The following is a 14,426-nucleotide window of genomic DNA, read 5'->3' on the forward strand; positions in this document are numbered from 1 at the left end:
TCTTTTTTCAACGTTTTTAGCTTCTTTGTGGTGACTTTGAACTTCCTCCTTTAGCTTGGAGAAATTTGATCATCTGAAGCCTTCACTCAATTAGTGAAAGTCATTCTCTGTGCAGCTTTGTTTCGTTGCTGGTGAGGAGCTGTGTTCCTTTGGAAGGGGAGAGGTGCTCTGATTTCTAGAATTTTCAGCTTTTCTGATCTGTTTCTTCCCCATCTTTGTGGTTTTATCTACCTTTCGTCTTTGATGATGGTGACATACAGATGGGGTTTTGGCGTGAATGTCCTTTCTGTTTGTTAGTTTTCCTTCTAACCGTCAGGACCCTCAGCTGCAGGTCTGTTGGAGTTTGTTGGAGGTCCACTCCAGACCCTGTTTGCCTGGGTATCAGCAGCAGAGACTGCACAGCAGCGAATATGGCTGAACAGCAAATGTTGCTGCCTGATCATTCCTCTGGAAGCTTCATCTCAGAGGGTTACCTGGCCATGTGAGGTGTCAGTCTGCCCCTACTTGGGGGTGCCTCCCAGTTAGTCTATTTGGGGGTCAGGGACCCACTTGATGAGACAGTCTGTCTGTTCTCAGATCTGAAACTCCATTCTGGGATGACCACTACTCTCTTCAAAGCTGTCAGACAGGGACATTTAAGTCTGCAGAGGTTTCTGCTGTCTTTTGTTTGGCTACACTCTGCCATCAGAGGTGGAGTCTACAGAGGCACGCAGGCCTCCTTGAACTGTGGTGTGCTCCACCCAGTTCGAGCTTCCTGGCTCCTTTGTTTACCTACTCAAGCCTCAGCAATGGCGGGCGCCCCACCCTAGCCTCGCTGCCACCTTGCAGTTTGATCTCAGACTGCTGTGCTAGCAATGAGTGAGGCTCCATAGGTGTGGGACCCTCAGAGGTAGGCGTGGGATATAATCTCCTGGTGTGCCATTTGCTAAGACTGTTGGAAAAACACAGTATTAGGATGGGGGTGACCCAATTTTCCAGGTGTCATCTGTTACAGCTTCCCTTGGCTAGGAAAGGGAATTCCCTGACCCCTTGAGCTTTCTGCGTGAGGTGATGCCTCGCCCTGCTTCAGCTCACACTTGGTGGGCTGCACCCTCTGTCCTGCACCCACTGTTTGACAAGCCCCCATGAAATGAACCCGGTACCTTATTTGGAAATGCGGAAATCACCCGTCTTCTGTGTCCCTCACACTGGGAGCTGTAGACTGGTGGTATTCCTATTTGGCCATCTTGGAACTGCCCCCCTTTATCTTTTTATATTGTGTCTATTTGATTGTTCTCTCTTTTCTTCTTTTTTAGTCTGGCTAGCGATCTATCTATTTTGTTAATCTTTTCAGAAAACAAGCTCCTGGGTTCATTGATTTCTTTTCGAAGGGCTTTTCGTGTCTCTGTCTCCTTTAGGTCTGCTTTGATCTTTGTTATTTCTTGTCTTCTACTAGCTTTTGAATTTGTTTGCTCTTGCTTCTCTGGTTTTTTTTTTTTTAATTGTGAAGTTAGGATGTCGATTTTAGATCTTTCCCACTTGCTGATGTGGGCATTTAGTGCTGTAAATTTCCCTCTAAACACTGCTTTAGCTGTTGTCAGAGATTCTGGTACATTGTGTCTTTGTTCTCATTGGTTTCAAAGAACTTATTTATTTCTGTCTTAATTTCGTTATTTACCCAGTATTCACTCATGAGCAGATTGTTCAGTTTCCATGTAGTTGTGTGGTTTTGAGTGAGTTTCTTAATCCTGAGTTCTAATTTGATTGCACTGTGGTCTGAGAGACTGTTTATTATGATTTCCATTCTTTTGCATTTGCTTAGGAGTGTTTTACTTCCAATTTTGTGGTTGATTTTAGAATAAGTGCAATATGGTGCTGAGAAGAATGTATATTCTGTTGATTTGGGATAGAGAGTTCTGTAGATGTCTATTAGGACTGCTTGGTCCAGAGCTGAGTTCAAGTTCTGAATATCCTTGCTAATTTTCTGTCTCATTGATCTGTTTAATATTGACAGTAGGATATTAAAGGCACCCACTTTTACTGTGTGGGAGTCTAATTCTCTTTGTAGGTCTCTAAGAACTTGTTTTATGAATCTGGGTGCTCCCGTATTGGGTGCATGTATATTTAGGGTAGTTAGCTCTTCTCGTTGCATTGTTCCCTTTACCATTATGTAATGCCCTTCTTTGTCTCTTTTGGTCTTTGTTGGTTTAAAGTCTGTTTTTATCAGAGAATAGGATTGCAACCCCTGTTTTTTTTTTTTTTTTTTTTCCGTTCCATTTGCTTGGTAAATAGTCCTTTATCCCTTTATTTTGAGCTTACGTGTGTCTTTGCACATGAGATGGGTCTCCTGAATACAGCACACTGATGGGTCATGACTCTTTATTTAATTTGCCTGTCTGTGTCTTTTAATTTGGGACATTTAGTCCATTTACATTTGAGGTTAATATTTTATGCGTGAATTTGATCCTGTCGTCATAAAGGTAGCTGATTATTTTTTATTATTGCACAGTAGTTGGTCTTCATAGTGTCTTCATAGTGTCTTCATAGTGTCATTGTTTTTTTATATTTTGGTGTGTTTTTGCAGTGACTGGTACCAGTTTTTCCTTTCCATATTTAGTGCTTCCTTTGGGAGGCAGGACTGGTGGTGACATAATCCCTCAGCATTTGCTTATCTGTAAATCCTGTATCATTTTATTATAAGCCATAGATTCCTTGGGTTGGGTTTCAACTTTCTCCAGAACCTCAGTGATCTTTTTTCCTATTCATATTCTGAATTCTTTATTTGTCATTTCAGCCAGTTCAGCCTAGTTAAACACGTGTTCAGGGGAAGTTTTGCAATTGCTTGGAGAAATGAAGACACTTGGACTTTTAGAGTTGCCATAGTTCTTTTTCTTATGTTTGTGTGGGTGTTCCTTTACCTATGATGTAATTTGGGTGTAGTAAGTTCACTTCATTTCTGGATGTTTTCAGAGGGCTGAGGCTTTATGCAGAGTCTTTATTTGTTGCTGAATTCTTGTCCTTGGTTTCACAGGGGGGTATATTAGCAAAGCATTTTTGGTGTTGAAGCTTGGGCTGTGATCCAGTAGATGATGCTTAAGTGTAACGGCCAGTAGGTGGGCCTCTTGGTCAGCCACAAGGCTCCCGTGTATTTTCCTCATGTTCTCAGCTGTGCTCCCTCTCAGTGCTCTGGGAGTGTGGGCTCCTCTCCTACTCAACTGCTGGCTGCAGACCTTGGCTTGGCATTCCTAGGCTTCACACTGCAGCCTGGGGTGATCTCAGGCTTTATGTTCCCTTCTTAGCTTGGATGCAGCAGGGGTGGGGAGCTTGGCTGTGGCAATGGAAGCAGACCTTTCACTTGTCTTTTGGGGCTTTACCCTAGAGAAATGCAGGGCTGCTACCAATAGAAGCAATCAGCCCAGGATAGGGGTGGCTGCATTGTGGGCCTAAGCCAGGGGGCCCCTTCTGGTGATGAGCAGGGTAGTGGAGGCTCATGGGGAAGACAGACTGACCTTTTCTCCCTAGGGTGACTGTGGTGTGCTGGAGGTATGTAATCTCATTATTTTAAGGTGAACTGATTAGTGACCTTAATACCATCTGCAACCTTAACTCTGCCTTGCCATGTAAAATAACATATTTATAGGTTTCCAAAGATTAGGAAGTAGACGTATTTGGGAGGCTGTAATTCTGCCTACCACGTTAAGCATTATTATTACCCCATTTAACAGGTGATAAAACACAGTGATGTTAAGTAATGTACACAAAGTCACATAGCTAGAGAGGATCTGGTGTAAGATTTGAACCTGGTATCAAAGTCCATTCTTTTAACCAGTACACTATACTACCTCTTCTGATGTCTGAGAAGCAGGGGATTGGATTACCCAATCTCAATACTATCCACATGCCCTTTAGCTAGAATCTTCAAATTCTCCATATCGTAGTCCTGGGTTTCCTACTCTAGAGGACTGCTAGAATGACTCCATCTCTTTCAGAGTAGAAATTGCCTGCTTTGCCCTTTCATAATTTTAACCTAGGTAAGACAACACAGAGCAGGTAGTTAATCCCCCCAGAGTAAGTTGCATCTTTCTTACCTCATTAACATGTATTTATCAAATACTTATTGAGAATTTATCAGGCACTCTCTTTGGCTTTGAGGAATCACAGATGGTGAAATATTATTCCTGCATTTAGAGAGAGATGGGAGTTATTGGCAGAAAGAGACAAAGGAACAGTTAAGAGAGAATGTGGTAACTGCTATTTTAGAACTGTGTGAAAGGTGGAACTCAATTAATTCTGCCTCCAAAGTGTTCCTTGACCCTGTTTCTTTTCCACAGCCATGATATAGGCTGCCCAAGCCACTGTCTCCTTTACCTAAACACTAGTTTCCTAACTTGTATCTCTGCCTTCCTTTATGAACTCCTACATCCAGTCTCCAAAGATCCATTTGAGTAATTAAAAAAAATGCAAATCAGATCCTATTATTCTTAGGCTTAAAACCTTTCAGGAGCTTCTATTGTACTTAAAATACACCCAAACTCTGTAACAAGTTCTGAAACCTCCTTTACGGTCTGGCCTATGTTCATCTCTGCAAATTATCTCATGCTCCCCTCCCTCTTGCTCACTGTTTTCTCACAAACCCACCTTCTTAGATGGAGTCTCACTATGTTGCCCAGACTAGGCTCAAATTTCTGGACTCAAGGGATAATCCTGCTGCAGCCTCCTGAGAAGCTGGGAGTACAGGCATGAACCACCGTGCCAGGCTCCACCTTCTTCTTAAACTGTAAATACACAAAGTTCTGTCTAGCTCAGGCCCTTGCACATGCTCTGCCTTGGTTTGCTCATTCCTCTTGCTCATCACATGGCTGGTTCTTTCTTATCTCTCAGGTTTTAGCTGACCTGGCCACTTCAGCAGATTTCTTCCTCCTTCATTATTTTCTACCATAGCCCCCTGTTTTTTTTTTTTTTTTTTTTTTTTTTTTTTTTTTTTTTTAAATATTTTGTATTGTCTATAAGTTTCCTGAGGGCAGGGACCACACCTAGAGGCCAGCACAGTACCTAGCACATAGTAAGTATGCAGTATATACTTAAAAAATCCAAAGTAACAGAAAAGGGACCAATTAATTCAGTCAAAAGAGATAATACCAGTACTTTTCCCTTGCTTTGTAGTGTGGACTACAGGAGAGAATTCACAAAGCACTTACTATGGCACTTGATGGAGATAAAATGTTAGCGATTGTTACTTTCATAACTGGATTAAGTAGTGTTTAAATGTAAAATTCCACACTTATTTCACTCTTTCAAATACATTTTATTTTTTTTAAAGGGAAGAACAAGTGCAGAGTTTGCCTCAACTAAAGCTGTATTTAATTTCTCTTCTGGGTCTTTACATCAAACAGCTCTGTAGGAGAACTTTCTCTCCCTCCTTACTATGAGGGCAGCTTTCACTGTGGTTCCAAGTTCCATCTTTTCCAAGAGAGTCGTTTGACCTAATGAGACACAGACAACTGCTTACTTGGCTTTTATAACAATTCTGCTTGTTAATAAACAGAATTAATCTTGATTAAGCCAATTTATTCAAGTATTATTCGCTTCTATTTCCTTAGGGGTCTGGGTCTTTATGCTCTTATTCTAATTTTTTTTTTTTCCTTTCGGAGGGCATTTACTTCCTTACGTCACTCCCAAAGTAAATGTTTAAAATGTTGAAAGAGATTATGGAAGGAAATAAATGGGAGGAGAAATTCCTCTGAATTTGTTCTCTTGAAACTAGCTGGTTATATTTCCTTCTTCTTGTTATTTTAACTAAGAGATACATTAATGGCAAAGACAGACTTGCTTCCTTGGCTTAGAGGGGGTTCGTCAGTTCAGAAAAGGCCTGGTTGGTTTGTTTTTACTGTCAAGTGGCCCTGGCTCACTAATCTATATTCAAAACAAGGCTTGTAAGTCATAGTTTCCCTGCTGGAGTCAATAGGGATCAATTTCCAGACTCTGGAAACATCTTCCACAAATCTCTGAAAGTACTTCGCAGAAAAAGCTCTCTGGCTGCATATCAGCCTGCCTCCAAAGTTTATCATCTATCTTGACACCTGAAGGTACTCTTGCTTGGAGCATTCCTTGGAGATGGTGTCCCAGCAGAGAGGGCTGGAAGGTGCTAATCTGTTCACATTCTGTTACTCAGTCCTCATACAATGAAGCATGTGGCATCAATAGGCATTTAGTCTGATTATTATGATTTTTTTGTCACATTGATTCATAGAAGATTTAACTCTTATTAAGATTGATACCTAAAATGGAGCATTACTGCTGCATAAGGAGATGTCACTGGCCATGGGTTACTCAGTTCTGAGAGGATTTCTTCATCTGACTCTGAAATTTTATTCTAATTCTTAAAGGGAAACACTTACTATAGGTGGAGTTTGTTGTTCCACATAGTAGGCCTAATGTAAACTCTCTCATACTCCTTAAGGTCTTCTCAACCACACTCCATGGAAGAATTAAGCGTAACGTCCCAAAGTCATTCATTATATATAATGAATTAATTTCTTGCCTGTGCATCTAGAATGGTACTAGATTGGTACCATTCTTGGAAGAATTAAGAAAATAGTCACTCAAATAATTTTTGTAGGGTTGAATTCTGTGATGGAACCTTGATTGAGAAAGAGTCTAGGAAATCTAATGCCTACTTTAGAATCAAGGCTTTATGGAATCAATTCTTTGAGAGGGACTCAAAGGCCAGTGTTAGAGAGAAACAGATCTTCAATATTCACACTCAAGGTGCTTCCTAATTCCTTAAGAGGTCCATCCCTCACACCACCCAGGAGAGGTTGGCTAACCTTCAGCTTGTTTCTCTTGGATTCAGCACAGTCTCAGGCCTTAAATTTTTCTTGCTTAGTTTTTATATGACATGCCCACACTGTAAATCCTTGTTCTAGTCTCAGTTCTAATATTTTCTACCCCCTGACCTTTTCTCATCCCTTCTAGTTTGTATTAGCAATAATAATATGAATGCTATCTGTCTCAAAGAAAGATCAAATAATATTCTTGAAAGCACTTCACAAAGTATAAAGTCATAAACAATTGCTATGATTCTGGCAATTATAATTCTAAGAATGAGGCAGTGCATCTAGGTGGATCCACATAAACATGAGATTCCAGCCCAGATTGACAGACATGGCCAGTTCAGGCAGCCAGGACAATTGGCACAAGGCGTCAGTGACTGGGACACTTGATACTGAAGAATGGGAGTTACCCAGCCGTGTCAAGAGGTAGGGCACAGAGCAGAGGGACTGCACCTAAGGGGTGGGTGACAGCACCCAGTGGACAGGAGTGTTAGAGAGCTGCAGTGAGGAGAGATCATCCTGTCAGCCTGAGGGAAACCATCAGGGGATCTTCATTGGCCATTAGTTTTTAGTAAAATTTACTGGTAGAGCAAGCTCAAAAGTACAGCATTTAAACTGTGTAAATTAGAATATGCCTAAGTGTACTAGGATGCAAAGAACCAAACTATGTGCCTTATTCAACTTGTATTTATGGGGTGTATGTGGAAGCCACCACAGGCCTGAAAGAGATGAACCAGTTGTGGGTTTATAAAATAATTTGCTGGCTGGCTGCATTGGCTCACGCCTGTAATTCCGGCACTTTGGGTGGGGGTGGCTGAGGTGGGCAGATCACCTGAGGTCAGGAGTTTGAGACCAGCCTGGCTGACACGGCAAAACCCTATCTCTACTAAAAATAGAAAAATTAGCTGGGTGTGGTGGCGTATGCGTGTAATCCCAGGTATTTGGGAGGGTGCGGCAGGAGAATATCTTGAGGCTGGGAGGCGGAGGTTTCAGTGAGCCAAGATCATGCTGCTACACTCCAGCCTGGGTGACAGAGTAGGACTCTGTCTCAAAAAAAAAAAAAAAAAAATTCTAGGAAGGACAAATAGCAAATGTACATAAAAAACATATTTAACACTGTATACTGCAAGTCAAAAATAATAATTATAGTAGTAATAATAATAATAGTAGCTTAAAATTATTGAGCATATATTATGTGCCAGGCAGCATTTTAGGTACTTCTTTTTAATCCCTGCAACAACTCCATAAGACACTGTTATAAGTACGATTAGTTATTTTCCATATTACAGTAAGGAAATTGAGCCCTAGAAGGTATCAGTGACTTGTCCAAGCTGGCACAACCAGCGATTGGCATAGTCATGGTTTGACTTCAGAGTGAATATTTCTGTCTATTCTAGGTTGCTTGATTGTGGATATAGATAAAGTGCTTGTCAGTAGAATGACCTTCGAAGCTGGGATGGCAATGCCAGATAAGGCCATGAGAAATAACTAGAATTTAATTGAATATCATTTTAATACATTTATGAGCTATAAGGTCCTATAGATATGAAAAATATGAAAAAATACAGGATCCTTCATATTCAAAGATATTTAGAGCTAGATAAAAGGACATTTAAATTATTAAGAGCCAAAGAAATCCAAAATCTGAACAGGTAATGTAGCAGCCTGAGCTGGTTAGGAGGAACTCAAGATCTACTTCTCTTTTGCTACAAAGCTCCCATTAAGGACCACAAATAGGACTCGGTAGGCCCCATCAGGAATTCAGTGGAACTGGGAAATAATAAAGTTGCAGACAGAAGAAAGGGGATGACAAATTAGAGATGAATTGAATAAATGTTGAAAAGGTTATAACTTTGAGATACCTGGTGACTTCATCCTTTTATTTTAGGGAACAGAGTGTAATAAACTAAATGCTTTGAAGAATATGAATAGTTTCTGCTAATTTTATTTTTATTTTTATTTTTGAGACGGAGTCTTACTCTTTTGACTTGGCTGGAACGCAGTGGTGCAATTTCAGCTGACTGCAGCCTCCGCCTCCCTGGTTCAAGCAATTCTCTTTCCTTAGCCTCCCGAGTAGCTGGGATTACAGGTGTCCACCACCACATCCAGCTAATTTTAGTATTTTTAGTAGAGATGGGATTTCACCACGTTGATCAGGCTGGTCTCAAACACCTGACCTCAAGTGACCCACCTGCCTCGGCTTCCCGAAATGCTGGGATTACAGGCGTAAGCCACTGTGCCCAACCAGTTTGTGCTAGTTTTAACTTAGTTACATTTTCTTTCTGGATGATAAAAAGGACTAATGTATACATTAATGATCGACATTTAATTGAGTGGATTAAATATGTGGCAAATATGGAGTTCAGACAATATTAATAGAACATACTGTTTATTGAGCCCATACATAGCAAACATTTTGCTAAGTAGCTGTGCATTTCTCATTTAGTATAACAATCCTATGTCCTATGTACTACAATATTTCCATTTTACATATGATACGTGAGGCACACAGAGGTTAAGTCATTTACTCATGGTTGCATGTCATTTATTTAGTAAGTGACAGGGTTTGGGTTGGACAAAATCCATCCGATGCCAAGGCCACCATGGGCTTGTTTAACTTTATCAGCAGTGATATACCAAGGTGGTGGGGCTGTGGGAGTGGCCTGTCCCAATAGGGAGGGGCATTTTATCACTAACTTTGTTTATAGATGTTCCTTCTGTACTGAACTTGTGTTCTTCAAAATTACTCTTCTGAATAAGCTTTATCACAACTTTTAATTTTTAAAATACTTGGATTATAGTTACATTAAAGAGACTTCTGTTTCTCACCAAGATGGAGTTGCAAGAACTGGATTTACTCACCCACTGAAGCAACTAAAATCAAGCCTCAAACATGTATGATATATATGAAATAAGAGTTTTCAAGCCATTGAACATTAGATAGCAAAGAAGGATAATCCCTGAAAGATGGGAAACAGATGAGGTGAGCTCCTATGATTACCCGGCTTACTGCCCAAAGAGAATTTCCAGGCATCAGGGAAAGGAGTGGGGACCCAGGCATAGTTCAGTGGTCTGAGAATATGGAGCTGGGAGTCTGGAGAAGTGAAGATGCCTAGAGTTCACAGGATGGAGTATCGGAGAGGAAAGAGCTGGAGAGAGAGAAAAAAAGAGAAAGTGAGCGGGAGCAAGAGAGACAGAGAGTGTGTGAGTCTCAGTGTAAGAGAGAGAGAGTGATAGACAGAAAGCAAGTGAGAAAGCTCCAGAGATATGCAGAGGGTCCCCCTCAAGTTTTCAGTTGGGTACTGGCCAGCTCATGCATCCATGGAAACTACCTTTAAAACAGTATTTGGTTCTTTTAAATAAGTACTTGGCTGTTAAAAGCAAAATTAATAATAATGTATCCCGTGGTTTATAACATATGTAGAAGTAAACTATGTGACAATACCACAAAACTTTCAACACCTACTAACTTCCATACTTTCTTATGAATCTAGAGAAATAAGACATGACTATTTGTACCTTTTTGGAAATACTTTTGAATAGCCAAATACTACTTAACGTTTTATAAAACTGAAAATGCTATTTATTTGTTACACTATTTGCTGTGCACAGTAATAGATGATAGGTAAAATTTTGTCTTCATAAAATATGTTGTATTTGAAAACAACAATAAATGGTGGAAATAGTATGGATTTTGAAACTACCTGGGGCTTTGAGTCCCAATCGCCCCTGAGTGGATTATGCAATTTGCATTAGTAATTTAGGAAGTTAGGTTCTGAGCCAAAGGATTGTCTTACCCACTATATATTTATTGTTTATTCCTCTAAAATATAAGTTTCCATGAGGACAAGGGCTTGGTTTTGTTCACTGACCTCAAACCTTGACAGTTTGCATGTCATAGGCGCTCAATAAATATTTAGTGAATGAATGAATAAGTGCGGGTGAACTCTCTGGGGTGAATATATAATGGTGGGAGGAATTTTATTCTAAGTAGTTTTTCTTAGCCTATTTTTGTGTCAGAGACTATTTTGAGGAAACTATAAAAGTTACGATGAATCTTTTTTCCAGGAAAATTACATACACACATATACACATGCACCCACACACAGAGTGCTTCCTACAACAGGATGAGATTGATGGACTGCTAAGCTAGCTAAGCTTGATTGTGGACTTCCACGTTAATACTCTAAATTGCAAACATAATTTAGGGCTTGGAGTTAGTTAAGGAAGTTAAGTAGAGGTAATTATCAGAATCACAATTAAACATTTAGTACAATGCTTGGCACTTTATAAACACTCAATAATTCTAATTCTTATTATTACCTGTAGAGCTTTGGAAGTAAAATGACCCTGTTCTGCTTCACTGAGATTGACTATCCACAGGACAGTGTCCCAAGTGTGTGTAGTTTTACAAAGATCCACGGATGATTATGACATGTGACCCTATATAAGAGACACTGGTCCAAGTGAATGCTGAATGGGGTCATTTGGCAATTGTTCTCAAGAATCATGTTGAGGGAGGGAGAATAATTACTGTAACTTATTTACATTACAATATAATGTCTAATTGAGAGTCACTGTTTAGTGCTTTTGGAGTAATAGATATGACTTTGATGAGGTAGACACACAATTAGACAAAAAATGCTAACGTTCAATGGAGAGAGGGGAGGGCAAGAAAAAGTAGGGAGCCCAAATACAACTGGAATAGAAGACAAGCCATAAGAGCAAGAGAACGATATTAGTAATGCTGAGGCCTTTATCATTGTAGTTGTTTTAATTTATCTATTTTTTTCTTTTAATTTTCTTACATTTTTTTAAAAATTGCGGTAAAACACACATAAAATATACCATCTTAACTATTTTATTGATTGATTGATTGGTTGAGTTGGAGTCTTGCTCTGTCACCAGGCTGGAGTGCAGTGGTGCAATCTCAGCTCACTGCAACCGCTGCCTCCTGGGTTCAAGCGATTCTCCTGCCTCAGCCTCCCGAGTAGCTGGGACTACAGGCACGCACCAGCATGCCCAGCTAATTTTTGTATTTTTAGTAGAGATGGGGTTTCACCATGTTGGCCAGCATGGTCTCAATCTCTTGACCCCGTGATCTGCCTGTTTCGGCCTCCCAAAGTGCTGGGATTACAGGCGTGAGCCACCGCACCTGGCCAACTATTTTATTTTTGAGACGGAGTCTCACTCACTCTGTTGCCCAGGCTGGAGTGCAGTGGCACAATCTTGGCTTGCTGCAGCCTCTGCCTCCCGAGTTTAAGCAATTCTCCGGCCTCAGGCTCCCCAGTACCTGGAATTACAGACATGCACCACCACACCTAGCTAATTTTAGTATTTTTAGTAGAGATGGGGTTTCACCATGTTGGCCAGGCTGGTCTCGAACTCCTGACCTCAAATGATCCACCTGCCTTGGCTTCCCAAAGTGCTGGGATTACAGGCATAAGCCACCATGCCCAGCCCATCTTAACTATTTTTAGTGTACAGTTCAGAGATATTTAATACATTCATAATATTGTGCAACCGTCACCACTATCTATTTCCATAACTTTTTCATCTTGTGAAACTGAAACTCTGTATCCATTAAATACAGATTAAAATTTCCCCATTCCTCCTTTCCCCCTGCCCCTAGTAACCAGCATTCTGCTTTCTGTCTCTATGATTTTGACTACTTTAAGTAGCTCATATAAGAGAATGCAATTTGTCTTTTTGTGACTGGCTTATTTCATTTAGTGTAATATCATTAAGTTTCATCCATGTTGTAGCATGTGTCAGAATTTCCTTCCTTTTTAAAGCTGAATAATATTTCATTATATGTATATGCCACACTTCGCTTATATAGTGATTTTTTAAAGCCCAATCTCTACCATCATTGTGAACATTGATGAGCAATATTGCATGTGTTTGGGTCTTCTAATTTTGAAGAGAGATGCTCTAAAGGTTAGTGAATAGCCTGAGATACTGGTTTTTAGAAAGTTAGTGCCTATAAGAAAATGTGTAGACACTTAAATTATTTAAGATAAGAAATAGAGTCTGTTACCTAGTGCCTAAGTCTACAACAAAATTGCTGTGTGAAAAATTTAGGGTTAGACATAAGGAAGAATCTTCTGGTAGTTTTAAAGCACTGAATTAAGATTTAAGAGTAGATTAGATAAGGTTCATTACTCTGCCAGTAAAATAAAAGCAGTGTCTTCCACAGTCAAAGGTTTCAATTTTGTTTTAGGCAGATTAAAATTTCCCTATTAACCTTAGCTGGATAGGTGAAGCTGTTTGGCTGACTGCTTATTTTTTAGGTAGAGTGAGTGGGGTTTTGGTCTGTAATCTTCCCATGATGTAGCCAATAGGGCCCACTTTCAAATGGTCAGAGCTACTGTGTCGGAGTAACCAGTTTCCTAGTGAGGCTATCTTAGCTGCAAGTTTAATATTCATGTTACACTGATCATAAAATATGATTACAGAAAAAGCAGATCAACTTTATTTAGAGGGTCATGCTTTGAATACGCCACTCTGAAAAATAATTTAGGTGGATATACTCTTCTAGACGACACCCTTCTAGACTGGTGTGCTGGTTTGAAAGTATGCTGTTCCTTGTTTAAATATTTAATATCTTCCATTTTTATTAGGAAAAAATACAATGTAAATTATGAAACAGTAGTGAGTGAATTTTATTTTCCGTAAGATCAATTCAGTATTGTGGTTTTTTTCCCCTTATTAATAGATTATTTATTTGTCTTCCCTCTGTCAAACCCTGAGCCAACCATGTGCCCCAGGCTGCCTGGGGAGGTACAGGAAAACGAACACATAGGGCGGACAAGACATGGGAGAAAGAACTGTGGGAGGTGGATATGGCTCCTTCACGTGGCAAAGAGGGTGAGAAAGGCTACCATCAGGCAAAAGAGCCCCATGGCCCCAAGAGGGCAAAGCCCGGAATGGCACAGGAGAAGAGCTGTTGCTTCAGAGATGGGTTCCTGGCATGACTATAATGAGGCTCCCAAACACAATAGCAGTCTCAGCCCCAGAGTTAGCCACCCTCACTGTGGCAGCCCCAGCCCCGGTGAACTTGGGTGCTGTGTCGATGTCCCTGGGCATGGCTCTGGTTTGGAAGCTGTGGCTATGGGCAAGTGAGGTATGGGGACATGAGACTGCTAAGCTGCTGAGGCTCTCATCTGTCCATGTCTCTGGTCATTTCAGCACCCCTGCAGATAGTGGATGGTTCAGCAGCTGAGAGGTGTTCCTCACCAAGGAGGAGGTGGAGAGGAACTTGAAGCAGGCTACATTTTCAGAGGTTTGGGGGCTGTGGCAGGAGAACTGCTCCCAATGCAGAGAAAACTCGTGTGGTGGTTTTTAGATTGGGTTCCCTAGAGGCAGAGCTTGACATGGAGCCCTAGTAAATCCAGTGATTTATTGGGGAAGTGCATGCAATAGAAGAGGTGGGAGAAAAGTAGGATCAGGCAAGGGAAAAAAGATACATAAGAATGTGATTTCAACTGTAGACTAGCTAGCTCTGGCCCCACAAAGGCCCCACAAGCCCTGGAGTGGAAATTTTACTATTAAATGGATCCCATCTTTTATTTTTATTTTTATTATGTTTTTACATCTTTTTTTTTTTTTTTT

General features: G+C 40.5%; 1 pseudogene; it reads right to left on the bottom strand.

Annotated features, from left to right (window-relative positions):
• Nucleotides 1-13,666: 13,666 nt before the first annotated feature.
• Nucleotides 13,667-14,426, bottom strand: part of LOC105554525 — a 27,011-nt pseudogene continuing 26,251 nt past the window's right edge.

The sequence above is a fragment of the Mandrillus leucophaeus genome, unplaced genomic scaffold (genome assembly GCF_000951045.1).
Source record: "Mandrillus leucophaeus isolate KB7577 unplaced genomic scaffold, Mleu.le_1.0 Scaffold648, whole genome shotgun sequence".
In the NCBI taxonomy this organism is placed as follows: Eukaryota; Metazoa; Chordata; class Mammalia; order Primates; family Cercopithecidae; genus Mandrillus; species Mandrillus leucophaeus.